Below are 15,947 nucleotides of genomic sequence, written 5' to 3'. Positions count from 1 at the left end.
CGTCAGCTCAGTACAGAAAGATCTATAGATCAATATGAAAACTATAGTCGCACGCATTTGCATAATTCTGGATCATCAGACTATAATATCATGTATGCTGTGCAACCAGTTCGATCTTCTTCAACCTTATCAGACTATTCTGATACCGAACACTCCGATGAATATTATCCCGGATTGCCAAAGTATTCAACACAAATATCGATTGAAAAACAGAATCAACATCAAATGGATATATTGAGAACGGTAGAGTTGAAGACAATTTTTGTTCAAAGTGTGCCGCTTTTTGTATTTTAATATTTCTTGTACTTGTCTTCATATTGTATTCAACGACATAATTAATGTTACATCAATTGATATTAGATAAGTTGGACTAATACACTCAAAATCACAGGGTTATATACGATAAATGTGATTTGGTTTTATTTACATTTAAAAATTGTGAGATGTAGTATGAATGCCAACAAGATCAGTTTGCACATTACATATGATTTGTAAAATATTTATAAATTTCTTACTAAACCAAATTAATGACAAGTTATATTTACTGTTATATACATACCGTTGTGGTATATACATTGAATGATTTTGGAACATTGCCAGTTTGTTAGTTGGTTGAATAGTTAACAATTTTACTACAGTAAATTGAAAAGATAAAATCGTATTCACATTTGTTGAAAGAACTGTTAAGATTAAGATATAAATAATCTTGAACGTCATTCTTTGTGCTCATGTTAATGTATATACGAGAATGATAATCACGTAAGTTGCATATTGACACCTGGAAATTCCAGTTAGTCTGCTTTTAAAATGAAATGCTTGGATTTGTCAGTATTTAATTGAATACAAATGAACATTTTGAAGCTGGATTATATTTATTGAATACAATTATACTACAAACGTTTGATTTTCATTTCTCGGTGGATTATTGTAAAATCGGACTTTTTCATCCTGACTTTTGTTAATTTTGAACAATAACATGAATAAGGTCATAATTTATACTGAATATTTTGGTATTTATTGCTTTTTTATTTCAATAAAGACACTCAATTTGTTTGGTTGTATCTTTTGTGACAGATTTTTGGGAAGTAACTATAAATAATTGTAGATGTATGCATGGCTATTTCAAATCTATGATGTACAAACCTATGATGAACCTAAATTGAAATAAATCTTATTTAGCGTTTTTGTAGAAATCTCAAATATCCAATAAAAGAGAAATAAAAGCAAAATATAGCAAATGTTACATGATTTCTTAAACATTTTTGACTATTTACAAATGCAGATATTACTTAAATATGAGGATATAATTTTTCGTTATATTCTTCCTTATAATTTGATGAACGACTGTTGTTTTTTCCCCTCTGTTGTCAAGTTTTTTAAAATTTTCAAACAGAATTTGAACGTTCAAAGTTATGTACGATAGTAAATTATTATTATTCTATAATTCATCAATTTGAAAATACCGGTTTGTTTAAATTACTAATCAAAATTCAACTTATTTACAAGACATTGTATCATAAATATACAATGTTTGATCAACGTCAGAAAATGCAAAATTCTAAAATTGTGTGAATCTGAGAAACCGTGGAAAGGCGAGGTTTTCTGAGCATTTTTACAGTTTCGTGTTGAAAACCAAAAAAAGAGTTCATATCCTTATTACATTAATCAGATATTGTTTTATACTGCAGCTATAGTGACTATATTCATAGCCATTAAAATGGTTACTTATTTTCCATCCCTAAATGAAACCCTACTGTCTTGTAAGAAAGAGTGGCGCAATATGAAATTGACACTGTACAAAATATCTCTTTGTCACTATTTTTAGGAAATAAAGAGTCACTGTATTCAACTAGTTTATTGACATTCTATTTCTTACAATTTTTACGGGTTTTTAAATAGAAGATATTGGCAGGATATTGTAATTTTTTTTTCTACAATGAGTTATATATGTAAAATCCATCAACACCATCACAAGTAAATAAATTGGGGTCCTACATCAAAAAGTTATTAGAACTGAGGAAACAGGAGACTCTGTACTATTTACTGTGATTAAATGATTGTGTACACGTATATATATGTGAATTTTCAGCTAATAAATACTTGATTTGTACTTTGTCGCAAACTTATTGTTTAAAGTTTACATGGCAATAAATTTGAATTTGAATTTATATAATTTCATGCAAGTAAGGATTCTGCAAAACTCTAAAGGTAAAATATAGAGTAAACACCAACGATATAACCAACCTTCTTAAAAAATTCATAATAAATTGATGTCTGAAATTGGTATTAACTAGTGCATGGATGACATAGACTGAGTTTTTTCATGTGTCACAAACTATTCTTGGTGATCAACGTACACTAGAATTTCCCGCGTCTCCAATTTGATACGATAATTTAGATGTGGCGTCTCCTGACGTAATTTCTGGAAAATTCCCGCTTACGGACATCTTTCGAATCAAGATGTTTTATAAGCTGGTTCTCGGCTGACTACTACACTTTATTCACAGACAGCCGCTGAGATCATATCTATAGTAGAATCTGATTAGTCATCCAATCAAATTACGTGTATTATACCGCTGCACTTCCCTTTGTAAACATGAAATTTTATTTTATGCTACAATCCAAGAAATGTTATCGCAAATAAGCTAATGAAGATTGAAAGAATATTCTTTTTATCAAACCAGCAATTTTATGGAACAATGATTGTTGGATTTTATTGTTTTTTTTTAGTTTTGGCTATAACTGGAGTATAAGGTCAAAGATAGATAAACAACAACAGTACCTTTTCGACCTAATAGTCCATCATTACGTATCAATGAAAAATGAATATACAACATTGTGACATTAAAAGAACATACAGTAGCATGCACACGTGTAGTCTTCATTTAGCAGTAAGAATTGAATTATGTAAGAATAAAATGAAATCAGGAGCATACATCAGCTTCAGTTACCAAACAGTACAAACAGACAAGAGACATCCAGAGTGCAATTTATGATTCTCCAACATTAGACAGGTATCTGTACAATATGACCAGCTTTACATCGTTCCTAGTCTGCAAAGGTTGTGAATAAATAACTAGAAATTACTAAAGAACTCCAATCAGCACATGTTGAAAAAACCCAATAACAAAAAGAAAAAAGGAAGATCTGACATACAAAAAACCCACAGACTGAAAGAGTAGTGTGATTTAACTATTTCGTTTTTTACATATCAACACCGGCTACGTTCACTCTCGGTTTTTGGTATTATTTTGTGTCGTTAAGTTTCAGTTTCCTTACTTCTCTAAGTGGATGGTTTGTAGGCTTTTTATTTGTTTTTTTTTCAAATATAGGCTATATGTTGTTGTTTTAAACCTATACGGCTTTAATTGCCCCTCGAAAGGGGGGAGGATGAGCACTTCAATCTTTCTTTGGTAGGGGTGAGCAGCTGAAACATCAAGTACTCCACCCTTTTCATATATTCTGTTTATCAAAAATATATACCCTGTCATATATCAATTAACAAAAAAAAAAACCAGACCTTTAGATATATTTTTCTATAGCCAGATAGTAGCACCACAGAGAGTAATTCTTTAAGTTTTATATAAATGAAAAACTGATAAAAAGTTAAATTGCCATTTCCTCTTTAAGGACGCTGACACTATGGGATTTCTTTTAATAATTGTTTTCATGTTTCATACAAACCTTTGAATGTTAATTAGGTGCAAATGTCGAAATAATCGGATTTATAGCATCTATAACTAGCATCAGTGGATATACCACATTGGAAGATAAATAGAGATTAATTGGTTTGACAATTACGACTGTGGTTTAACCGCATCAAAAATAAATACTGACATCTGATTAGTTTCAGATACTTAAGATATAATCAACCAAGTGATAATATCAACCTAATGATATATTCAATCTGAATTTCTCATCCTTTTCTTATATCATGGTGCATGAAATAGTGACCTATTCCAGCGGGTCATCCCTACCACTCATTACATAGTAAGTGCCCCCCCCCCCCCCCCCCCCCCCCCCGAAGAATTGCCCATCATTGCGTATAAATGAAAAGTGAATAAACAACATCGTAAAGTGAATATACAATATTCCTCTTTAATAGATCAAAAAAATCATGGTGTTGATTTTTTCAGCATTGCAAAGATATTAATTTGAATGTTTGCTGTAACGAATGAAATATCAAATTTGTTTGATTTATTTTTAACCGACGGGTGTTACCAGGAAGTTACACTTAGCGGATAACAGCGCCGTGTAGTGTTTAAAAACGTTATACATCAAACTTTATCATCCTTATATTAAGTAGGTGTTTACGTAGTTTTGTCTTCAAGAACCAGTATTGCGAGTTAAACAGCAGACCAGTAGTAGTTTATTCTTAATCTGTTGATCTAACTAAATCCAACAGGTAAGTTTTATTTGTTGCTTTTGCAGTTGTGTATTTGTCATGACCAAGGAGGATGAACTATGATTAGGTTGATATTATTAAAACCGAAAGTAAAGAATTTCAACAATATTTTCTCTATTGCGTTACTGTTAAGCTACTGTTTTGTAATAAGTTAAATTTTGTTTCAAATGGATTCATTCATTTCTTTCTCAGTTTCTTCTTTATCATGTTTATGTAACTAATATGTAAATAAAAATTACTGTAAGGAAAGCGAGAATCGTTTGAACGGTCAATAGTGCTTGTTGTAGGGTAAATGTTTTACTGATCATACAAAGGGTAATTGTAGTAACTTATAAAAAATGTTTGTTGTGTTGTATTAGTTTTTTTAGATTAACTACCTTTATTTTGCGTGGTAAAATTATATTTGAATGAATGATATGAAGTCCTGAAAATTGATATCAATTGGTTATTTTAGTTTAAAAGGCACTTTGATATAAACAGTTGGGCCATAATCATACTATACCACCGTCATTATGTTTATAAAAAAGAGTAAATCTGCATTATTTTACTATATTCATTACACATTAGAAAACCTTTTAATGAACACAAGCCAAGAACCTCGCCTGTAGTTTTTTCATAATTTTGAGAATTTGGGTCTAAATGGATATCTTTGATTATTTCTGTTAAATTTATTCACACCTAATAAAAACTATATCTTGACATTTTATATAGACATCTGTTTCCTTTAGAAGACAGTATTTTGCCCTCCAGATGTATTTGGTTGTATTTGTCGTTGACTTGTTTTATCATTGATGCTTACTTACATCTAATTTGTTCACACAATACTATAATCAAATAGTCATTGAGGGAACTATTCCATAACATCATCTTAAGGGCATAAGATACAGTTTCGATCCCACGATGAATTTTTGACGAAAATTTGCATGCAAGCTATTTTTCACATAAGCCATTCAAATATGTAATAAAAGATATACCTTCATGTGCCACGTTAAGAGATAATTGGGGTCGAAATTTTAGACATTTACTCAAAATTTCGGTTTTTTGGACATTTTTATCCTTTGGATAGACATACCTAACTTTTTTGTTTCAAAAGATAAACACAAGCGAATTTTTGTAAAAACATTTGGAAAATCTTCTTTACATGAGTATGCTCTATATGAGTATAACAATTCTTTGGAAATATTGAAATTTTATCAAAGTTTTAGGATTTTAGAAAAAACGGCATTTTTTTGCTGTATATTTATCTAATCTAAAAAAAATTCATCGTTGACTTTTTCATAAAAATTGGAACAAATAATTTTCATACGTATTCAAACCTAGTGTCATTTTAAAACTAGGAGTCCATGAACTCGTTTTCAAGTTAAATCAGTTTGAATGATAAAAATCTGTCGAAAATGCATCTTTTCCTGATAGATCACAGTTTGACGTCGCGAAAAATAACATTTTACGTTGGCAACGTCATTACCTTCCCTGTAACTGTATCGTATACCCTTAATAAGAATTAACTCGAACCTTTTTATACGTGGATGCCTGGAAGCTAGGTATTTGATATTTCCAATCTTCATATGAATTCTATCGTCACAAAACGATAATAAGAATCTGTTTCTTATGTGGAAGGGGTTGATATGCATTTTTCTGTGCATGATTTTTCAATTATTAGTTTCAAGCGTTTAAGTTATAGATTGCCATATCCATATTGGCAAAACTTTTGCAAATACACGGTTTTTAATGTTTCGAATTTGATTTGACCTCTTAACTGTTTTGATTTGAGTTTCAATATAGAACGCCACAGCTGCCTTATAGTGACGATAATCATATCATTAAGGGTTGAGATATAACAAAAAGCAAATTTCCTATACTACTACGACATTTGACGATACTACTCTGTCAATTTGCTATATCACTAAGATACATTTATATACTATAAAGACGTTTTTATATAACATGGAGCTACCTTTTCATACTCTTCTGTCATTTTACATTGTCATGAAGACATTCTTTTATTCTACGAAGACATCTTGATATAACATGGAGCTACCTTTTCATATTATTTTGTCATTTTACCATACTATTCTGTCATATAATATCTTATGAAGACATATCAATATCTAGCTACCAATTTCTTATAACACGAGGTGTCATTTATTTACCAGTAGACTATTTGATTACACTACAAGACCATTTCATCGTACTTTCAGAAGACAATTCTATAAATCGCGGCGAAGATACTATATTTCATATTTTTCAATTATTTTTTTTATTCTGTTTTTTTTAGTTATTTCCAGTATGCCCACATCAAGTTAATTTTAAGATGATCATCCGCCTGTTTTAAGCAAGTGGGGCGGGTGGGAAAATTCTATTAATTTTTATGCGACCGCAAAAAATTTGCGTTCGTAAAATACTATCATGCCGTTTTCGTCGTCGTCGTCCGAAGAAACATTTGGTTTCCGGACAAAAACTTTAGTTAAAATGAATGGATCTCTATGAAAGAAGGTTCAATACCACAAAAGGAAGGTTGGGATTGATTTTGGGGGTTATGGTACCAACAGTTAAGGAATTATGGGCCAAAAAGAAGCACTTTGTAGTTACCGGACAATAAATTGTGTGTAAGTGTATGGATCTCTCTGAAATTGTACCACAAGGTTCCATATCACAAAGGGAAGGCTGTGATTGAGTTTGCGGGGGGGAGGGGGGGGGGGGGGGGGGGGGGGTTCAAAAAGTTTGGGGGATTTTTTTTTTCAATTTTTTTGGGGGTTCATATTTTGTTTCTTCAAGATTTCTCAAAGTTTCAAATTTTTTTTGGGGGGGACATTTATTTGGGGATTTTTAAAAATATTTTTTTTTTTTTTTTTTCCAAAAATTTCCATTTTTACATTGATTATTTCTGATTTATATATAAAAGAAACAAATACTGGTATGGCAGGAGATACACACCAAACAGGGTGTGTAAATTATTACATATAACAGATTAACTAAGTATTATGCAACAGCACAGTATTGCGCAATAGCACAGTATTGCGGAATAGCACAGTATTGCGCAATAGCAAGAAATCTTCAATTGAAAATAAATAAAAAAAAACTTTTAACCAATTTCAATGGGATTAATTTTCTTTAATTTTTGGGGGTTCTAACCTTGTTATACTATTTTGGATATTGGGCCCCATTTTTAAATTGGTCTAGATTGAGGTCCAAAGGGTCCAAAATTAAAGTTTGTTTGATTTCATCAAAAACTGAATCATTGCGGGTCTATGATATGCTGAATCTTATTGTGCATTTAGATTTTTGATTTTGGGCCCTGTTTTCAAATTAGTTCATATTAAGGTTTGAAGGGTAAAAAATTTAACTTTTGTTTGATTTCAACTAAAATTAAATGTTTGGTGTTTTTTTATATGCTGAATCTAACCATGTTGTTAGAATTTGGATATCAGACCATACTAGGTAAATTAAATGTCACATTTCAAATTTTTAAGATCTTCGACCACATTTATTTTGTGTCAGAAACCTATATTATGTCAAAATTTGATCACAATCCAAGTTCCGACAGTATCAAGCTTTAATATTGTGTCCAAACTTGCCCCAACTGTTCATGGTTCGACCTCTGGGGTCAAATCAGGCTGCGCTCTGCGAAGCATTTTATTAATTCTTAAAATTCTCTAGGAAATTTACATTATTTCTCCAAAATACATATTAAAAAAATTGAAGAAAGTGTTCATTGGATTCAGATGCCCCCGCTCCCCATAAGTTCTAAAGGGGCATAAATTGTGAACGGTAACAGTAACAATACCCAAATTCGAACTTGATCTGTATATTGTGGTTATAAGTATTGTGTATAAGTTTCATATCGATTTTGTTTATTGTTTCAACCAAATTACTGATAATTGTAACTTAAATAGACCTTAATTATTAACTTATGTCAGTTGATTATGACACTGATTTTACAAGTGAAATAAAATCTGATTGCATGTTTATACATATTCTATTTTTAGTCTCTTCTTTGAAAATAAAACCCCACATCTTATTAATCAGTCAGCTTTCACACAAAAAATAACAGAATAATTTTATTCAATTAGAGTTGTAAAAAATTGAATACAAAAATTCCTGACCTCAATTCCAGTATGATTATCAATTGTTATGATATATTAACTGTAGTCAATTACAACTGCAGTTGAGTGCAATTGAAATCAATTAATACTTACACCTTTGGGTGTAATTGTTTGAAAATAATGACAGTTGTCTATCATACTGGTATTGTATCAATACCCTTATTTGCCTATGAAAAAATGAGAATAATAGCAGTTCTAAAAGTGTGGGGATCAACTCTGATATCAATACACATCTTGAACCAAATTTTATTCAAAGGCTTACAGGAACATAAGATATTGATAAAACACTTTCATTATTCTTATCAACTGCTTAAATTTGATAAATAACATTTTCCCCATTAATTAATAAATGTCAATTAATATAAATTTTGATTTAAAGCAAGACAATCTCAAGACACAAGTGTGACATGTAAAAAATTGCCTCCCCTTTTTTATAAGAAAAACTCTGGAAGGAACAATCAAAATTTAACAAAATTATACAGAGCATTAGACTATCATTAAAAACAACAGTGTGAAGTTTTAAGTTAATCAAGCAAGGTATTATCAAGATACAGCGCAGCGTGAACCCCCCCTTTTGTAATGAATAATGTCAATCCAACTAAAATGAAAGGTTAAAATTTCACCAAAAGTATAGAGACCTTGAGACCATCACCACACAGAACTGAGAACAACTTAAAGTTATTCGGCAACAGTCCAAATTTGTTTAGAGAAAATATTATTTGTATGCCCCCGCCGCTAGGCGAAGAGGGAATTAAGTGTTAACCCTGTCCATCCGTCCGTACGTCCGTCCGTCCGTCCGTACATACGTCACGAAATTGGTTTCCGTGCTCTAACTTTAGATTGGCTTGGCTGAATGATTATACACAATGCTTTTAACCACAATATACACAGATGAATTTCGAATTTGGGTTTTGTATCTTTATGAGCTTTGAAGCTTATGAGTTATGCCCTTTAAACTTTGAAATTTTCAATGTGTTTGTGGTTTCCGTGCTCTAATTTTAGTTTGCCGTGGCCGATTATTTAAAACTTATACACAATGCTTATTAACACAGTATACAGACAAAGTTTGAATTTGGGTATTGTTACTGTTACCGTTCAAGAGTTATGCCCTTTAGAACTTATGTGGAAGCGGGGAAATCTGTATCCCATGAACACTTTCTTGATTTTTTAAATTTGTATTAAAAAATATGAAAATTTCCTACAGATTGGTAAGAATTAAAAAAAATAAAAGAATTTTCCCACCCGCCCCACTTGCTTAAAACAGGTGGATAATCATCTACAAATTAGCTTGATGTGGCCATACTGGAATTTTAGAAAACACAGAATAAAAAAAAATAATTAAAAAATATGAAATATAATATTTTCGCCGTTATCTATACAATTGTCTTCTGATAGGATAGTACGATGAAATGGTCTTGTAGTGTAATCAAATAGTCTACTGGTATATAAATGACACCTTGTGGTGTCTTGATATTATACAATTATAGCCGTTGTATGAGGTCGATACAAGGATATATTGACCTGAAAAAAGTATATGGACTGAGTCCGAGGTCGATATACTTCTTTGGGTCGATATATCCTGTAACGACCTCATACAAAGACTTAAATTGTTATATCATTAATTTCCGACCATATTTGTATCAAAATCGTCAGTGCATTATATTCTCTTTTTCTATCATCTAATTTTGTTGTAACGCTATAGATATCATATTGTCTCTTTGACAATAACAACATATTAAGAATTACTTTTTATGTTTTTCTGTGTACATCTTATGTATTTGAAGATGTTTATTTAAATAATCGATCATAAATATACACTTTTTAAAATCTTTTAACAATATCATGAAATTCATTAAATGACGTCACAAAGAATATCGGGTTCTAGATCTTCTAAAAATAACCATGCAATATCACTTTCTATCTCCGTTTTTAATCGACCTTTGAAAATATAGTTTAACCTGTGACTATTCCTGAACGAATCAAATTAGTCAAAATATACAAATTAATAATATCGAAAAATGTCTTCATACGATAGTAATAGTACAGAATAGTATGAACAAGTTGCTCCCTGTTATATCGAGATGATTGTATAGTAAACAAATTTATCGTAATACGATAGTAACTTTAAAATAGTATAGTTAGATGACAAAATAGTATGAAAAAGTTGCTTATTGTTATATTAAGATGTAGTTTAAAATGTATCTTTATGATATAGCAATATCGCTTAATAGCATAATTGGGTCAATATCTTTAATTGTTTTTCCATAGGCGGTAATGGTAACGTTTTTTCCTGTAGCTCAGTTCATATCGTAAACTTGGATATGTATGATAGCTCGTTTCGAAGCTGTGACATTTTCACATCTGTGGTTAAATTTTCGGGGTACGAAGTGAGATTACTTTTTCCGTAAATTAGCATACCCCGAACATCCTTTCATGATGCGGCTCCTCGTGGTAAAAAATCCCTTTTTTAACACAATAAGTTCTTTGAAAATTTAATACTTTGAACACATTAATAGCTCCATAGTTTTTACACATTTATTCTATGTTCCTCTACTTTCCTAATCACCACAAATGGTTAAGCTCAGTCATTTGTAAAAATAGAAACATGTCCAATATCACTACACAGAGATTTTTTGTTTACACACAACTTTTGAGTTCCTCATTTCGAGGCGCATTAGGGATATTGACCCAATTAAAATGACAGAATAGTATGAAAAGGTAGCTCCATGTTATATCAAGATGTCTTCATAGTATAAAAGAATGTCTTCATGACAAAATAAAATGGCAGAATAGTATAAAAAGGTAGCTCCATGTTATATCAACACGTCTTTATTGTATATACATTTATCTTAGTGATATAGCAAATTGACACAGTAGTATAGTCAAATGTCGTAATAGCATAAAAAATTTGCTTTTTGTTATATCTCAACCCTTAATGATATGATTATCGTCATCATAAGGCAGCTGTGGCGTTCCATAATATGAAGTTACTAGTGAGTCTTATGTATACGAAACGCGTATTTGCATGTTGTACAAATTATATCCCTGGTATCTTTGTTGAGTTTTTAATATGCCTTAAACTAACTCAGATATTGCAAGTAATGAAAAAAAAAACTAACAACATAACACAACAATGGAATTCTTGTTTATTGTGTATTAGTCAATTGACAATGAGCGTATTATTCCAGTATCATGTCATAATAAACCAATACCATTTTGGTTAATATAGTTCCTAAACGCATCTTTGAATCAACATGTTGGTATATTGCCATTGATATTAAGAATTCAGCAATAACCATAACCAAATAAGTATTTTGTTACAGGATGTCATTTATGAAAATCTTGATGCGTGTTTAATATTTTAGTTTACCAAATTAACCTATGGTATGTAAACAGCAGCCATATAAGATGAAAAACGTCTATCTGAACATGTTTGTTTTGACAATGAAACGACATTTCTGCACTAAAGCGATTATACAACATTATCTTATTCATTTTCCCACGGTTGTCGTTTGGTAAATCGAGAGGAATGATCGTGAAAGCATAAGTTTCGGTGGTCAATCATTGCGATTGGATAGTGAAAGATCTGGTATTCAACTTTAGAATCTATATCAAAAGGAGGAAAAAGGCAAAACAATAAATATATATCTGAAAAAAGTTTAGATAGTATTACAAATTATGAATTGCAGATTGTTCATCAGCATATTGCAAACGACAAAGTCAATGCAAAGCAACATTGATATTTCCTCAATTGTGAACTTGCCTTTTCTATATATGTAGCAACATTCCAGCAGCGCCTGAATACGAAGTATATATCTCCCAATTAATGCGATATTCCCGGACTTCTATTTCCTATCATGATTTCCTTGATAGAGGGTTGCTGCTCACAAGGAAGCTATTAAACCAAGAGTTCCAAATGGTGACGTTGAAATCATTCCTTCGTAAATTTGACAGACGCCATCACGATTTGGTTGACCGTTATGGAATATCCGTTTCACAGATGATAGCGGATATGTTCCTAATGTCGTAACTATAATCCCGTCCCCTTTTTCAGGAATGCGACCTACCGAATTAGACTAATTGTACTAACATGAGCAACACACGGGTGCCACATGTGGAGCAGGATCTGCTTACCCTTCCGGAGATCACCCCCAGTTTTAAGTGAGGTTCGTGTTGCTCAGTCTTTAGTTTTCTATGTAACGTTGTGTTTTGTGTACTATTGATTGTCTGTTTGTCTTTTTCTTTTTTAGCCATGGAGTTGTCAGTTATTTTCGACTTATGAGTTTGAATGTCCCTCTGGTATCTTTCGATTTCTTTTCCATAATATACATCATAAAATTACCATTTTCTGAACAAAATCGTTCTTTTTTAATTTTTCAAATGGCCTTTAAAATTACATTTTAGTAGCTTAATCACAAAGTCTGCAAAATTGGAACATTTATGTAAATTTGATAATTCTGGTTTTGAAAGATTTGGTACCGCTTATTGCTAATTTTGAATAATTTGTTGAAAGAATTCAAAACTTTCAATAATTAAATCACAATCCCAGTCATACTTGTTACGCTTGGGAACAGATTGCAATTTTTTTTTATATCAGGATGGATTTTATATTACTATAAGTTTTTGTGCACACTCATTTTACAGGTAAATACCGGTATATTTCATTTACTTATATATATAATATTTTGATATGACACACTGTATTCTAATGCATACCCAATCCGTTAGTCTATAGACCTTACTCACCAATGAGGAGATGGAATATTGGTTTCAAGCCGGATAAGTCAGTTTGATTATACACAAACAAAACAAGCAGTAAGCAATCAAACATAAATACTAGTGATATAAAACATAAAACGCCAAAATCATGAATATTCTATCTCAAGAGTAAAACACAAATCTTTGGATTTGTCCGTACGTGCTGAATACTTGAAAATTTTTCGACATATTTGAATTTGCTCTCTATATATTCATATTTGTTTCCCAAAATGCGCGCTCCCGTTCCCACGCCACTCGTGGTGCTTAAATTGGTAATTTCATAATTTGATTGGGCATTGTAAGGTATATCAAGTACATGCAATGGACATTCAAAATGATTGGTAGTAAGGTGGCTTGCAACGGATGTAACAACCCTTACGCCAAAAAAAAAAAAATGAATATTCCTAGAACCCATCTCGCTTTGAGCATTCGTCAATACATCTAGGTTTATAGATAGAACGATACTTATTTTTCTACAAGTGGCTTGTATTATTGTTGATGTATAGTTATCATTGTATCAGTTTTGTTTTAAAATCAGTAGAATCCAAATATCTGGCGTAGCGGAGGGGTATTAAGATTTACCCTTGTCCGTCTCTACGTCCGAACGTCCGTCCGTACTTCCCGAAATTGGTTTCCGTTGTCTAACTTTAGTTTGCCTCAATTAAATGTTATGAAACTTATTGCCACAAAACACAGATCAAGTTTGAATTTGGGTAGCGTCATTTTTTTCTTTCTAGAGTCATGCCCCTTTACAAATGGAAAACAAATGCTGAATTTTTCGTTTCCGTTCTCTAACTTAAGTTAGCCTCAACCAAATATTATGAATCTTATACACAATGCTTATCACCTAAAAAAACTGATCAAGTGTGAATCTTGGTGGCGTCACTTTTACCGTTCTAGAGTTATGCCCCTTTACAAATGAAAGAATTGCTAAATGTTTCGTTTCCAGTCTCTTACTTAAGTTTGCCTCAACCAAATGTTATTAAACGAATACGCAACGCTTATTACCACAAAACTCAGACCAAGTGCAAATTTAGGTAGCGTCACTTTTACCGTTCTTAAGTTAGGTCCATTTATAACGTTATATGCAAGAGGGGGCATCATCTGTGTCCCATGGACACATTCCCCATTTATTTATTTTAAACCTTTACACGTTGAATTGTTTATTTATGTTTTCTCGATACGATACAATTTCTTTCACGATCCGATTGCGACACTTGACCACTGTAATTAATTTTTCACGATAATGTTTTTTTTTATATACCGAAGAGCAGCTGTGTATTTATTACAACTACCAAAAATTGAAAACCGATCAAATTATTATAATACTTTTATGGTCAATTGCTCTACTCAAATAATGGCTCTCATTGATTTCCCCCTTTTCTGTTCCAGATGAAAACAGCCATTACCGCATGCACATTGGTATTTTTACTATGTTTTTTTTATAACAGGCGACACTAACAAGAATTATCTTTTTGGCAAATATTTAGTTTTTAAAAGTTCTATGGATTAATTGAAAAATGAAAACAACACGATATAAATTTAATTCGTCCGAAGCCCTTTTCTGGATTTACCTTCATCAGGAAAGCTCAAAGCCGAATATTTGAAAGCCACGGATGTATAAGAACCGAAACAGTTGAAGAGCTATATCACCAAAAAGTACACAAAAAATAGCCAAATCCCTCGAAAGTTCAACTTTGCCTGAGGGAGTTGAAACCTCAGTTTCTTTATAATTTAAAATTGTATAAACGGACAATTTTAGAAATGTTTGTTATAAATCATGTCAGTACTGAAGTACTGGCTACTGAGCTGATGATACCCTCGTGGACTTATTGTCCACCACCAGAGTTATCGACCCAGTTTCGTAAAATATGAAAACAACACGTTATAAATTTAATGCGTCCGAAGCGCTTTTCTGAACTTACCTTCACCAGGAACGCCCAAAGCAGAATATTTGAGAGCCAAGGATGTACAAGAACTGAAACAGTTGAAGAGCTATATTACCAAAACGTACCTTACAATAGCCAAATCCTTAAAGTTAACATTTGTTTTCAATTGTAAAATGATCAAAATATAATGTAGAAAATCGCATGCAAGATTTGTTTAAACCTTAACTGCTTATACTGCTCAGAGAAACTTACTTAAATACAGAAAATCTAGAAACAAATCTTTTGATTTGGAGTATAATAAAAACACACAACTTATTTTTTTCCAGAAGTTTTCCTATGGCATCAGCTAGTTTCTGTGATCCTTGCTCTGAGGCTAATAAGTCATTGACAGCAACAAAGTATTGTTCCGACTGTGGGGAATCACATTGTCGATCCAAAGCATTCAAATCTCACCATGTTATCGACCTGTCGTCCATCGGATCAAATATTCTGATTTCTGCGAAGAAAAACTGCAACATCCATTTACAAATGCTTTTGGAGTATTACTGCACAGATCATGAGATCGTATGCTGTAGAGCATGTATTTCTAATAAACACAGGGTTTGTCAGAACGTACTTCCATTGGAGCTTGCCTCGAAAGATGTTAAACAGTCTGTACTGTTTAACGATGTTATGGAAGACATAACTCATCTTATTACAACATTGAATGCTTTAAACGATAACAGACAGTTAAACTTACAATCAATAGAGAAATCTAAATCAACATTAACTAAGCAGATCCAAGCAGTGAAA

General features: G+C 31.8%; 1 protein-coding gene across 2 annotated transcripts in view; it reads left to right on the top strand.

Moving 5' to 3' along the window:
* The first annotated feature begins 4,251 nt into the window (after nucleotides 1–4,251).
* Nucleotides 4,252–15,947, top strand: part of LOC127711612 (tripartite motif-containing protein 45-like) — a 28,563-nt gene continuing 16,867 nt past the window's right edge. For both annotated transcript variants that reach the window (XM_052217709.1, XM_052217708.1), the window contains exon 1: nucleotides 4,252–4,405. The gene's annotated coding sequence lies outside the window, so the exon portion shown is untranslated. The remainder of the gene's footprint in view (nucleotides 4,406–15,947) is intronic.

The sequence above is a fragment of the Mytilus californianus genome, unplaced genomic scaffold (genome assembly GCF_021869535.1).
Source record: "Mytilus californianus isolate M0D057914Y unplaced genomic scaffold, xbMytCali1.0.p SCAF_8, whole genome shotgun sequence".
NCBI classification, from domain to species: domain Eukaryota; kingdom Metazoa; phylum Mollusca; class Bivalvia; order Mytilida; family Mytilidae; genus Mytilus; species Mytilus californianus.
The sequence above is the reverse complement of the archived record's forward strand: the minus strand, read 5'-3'. Positions and strand labels throughout refer to the sequence as shown.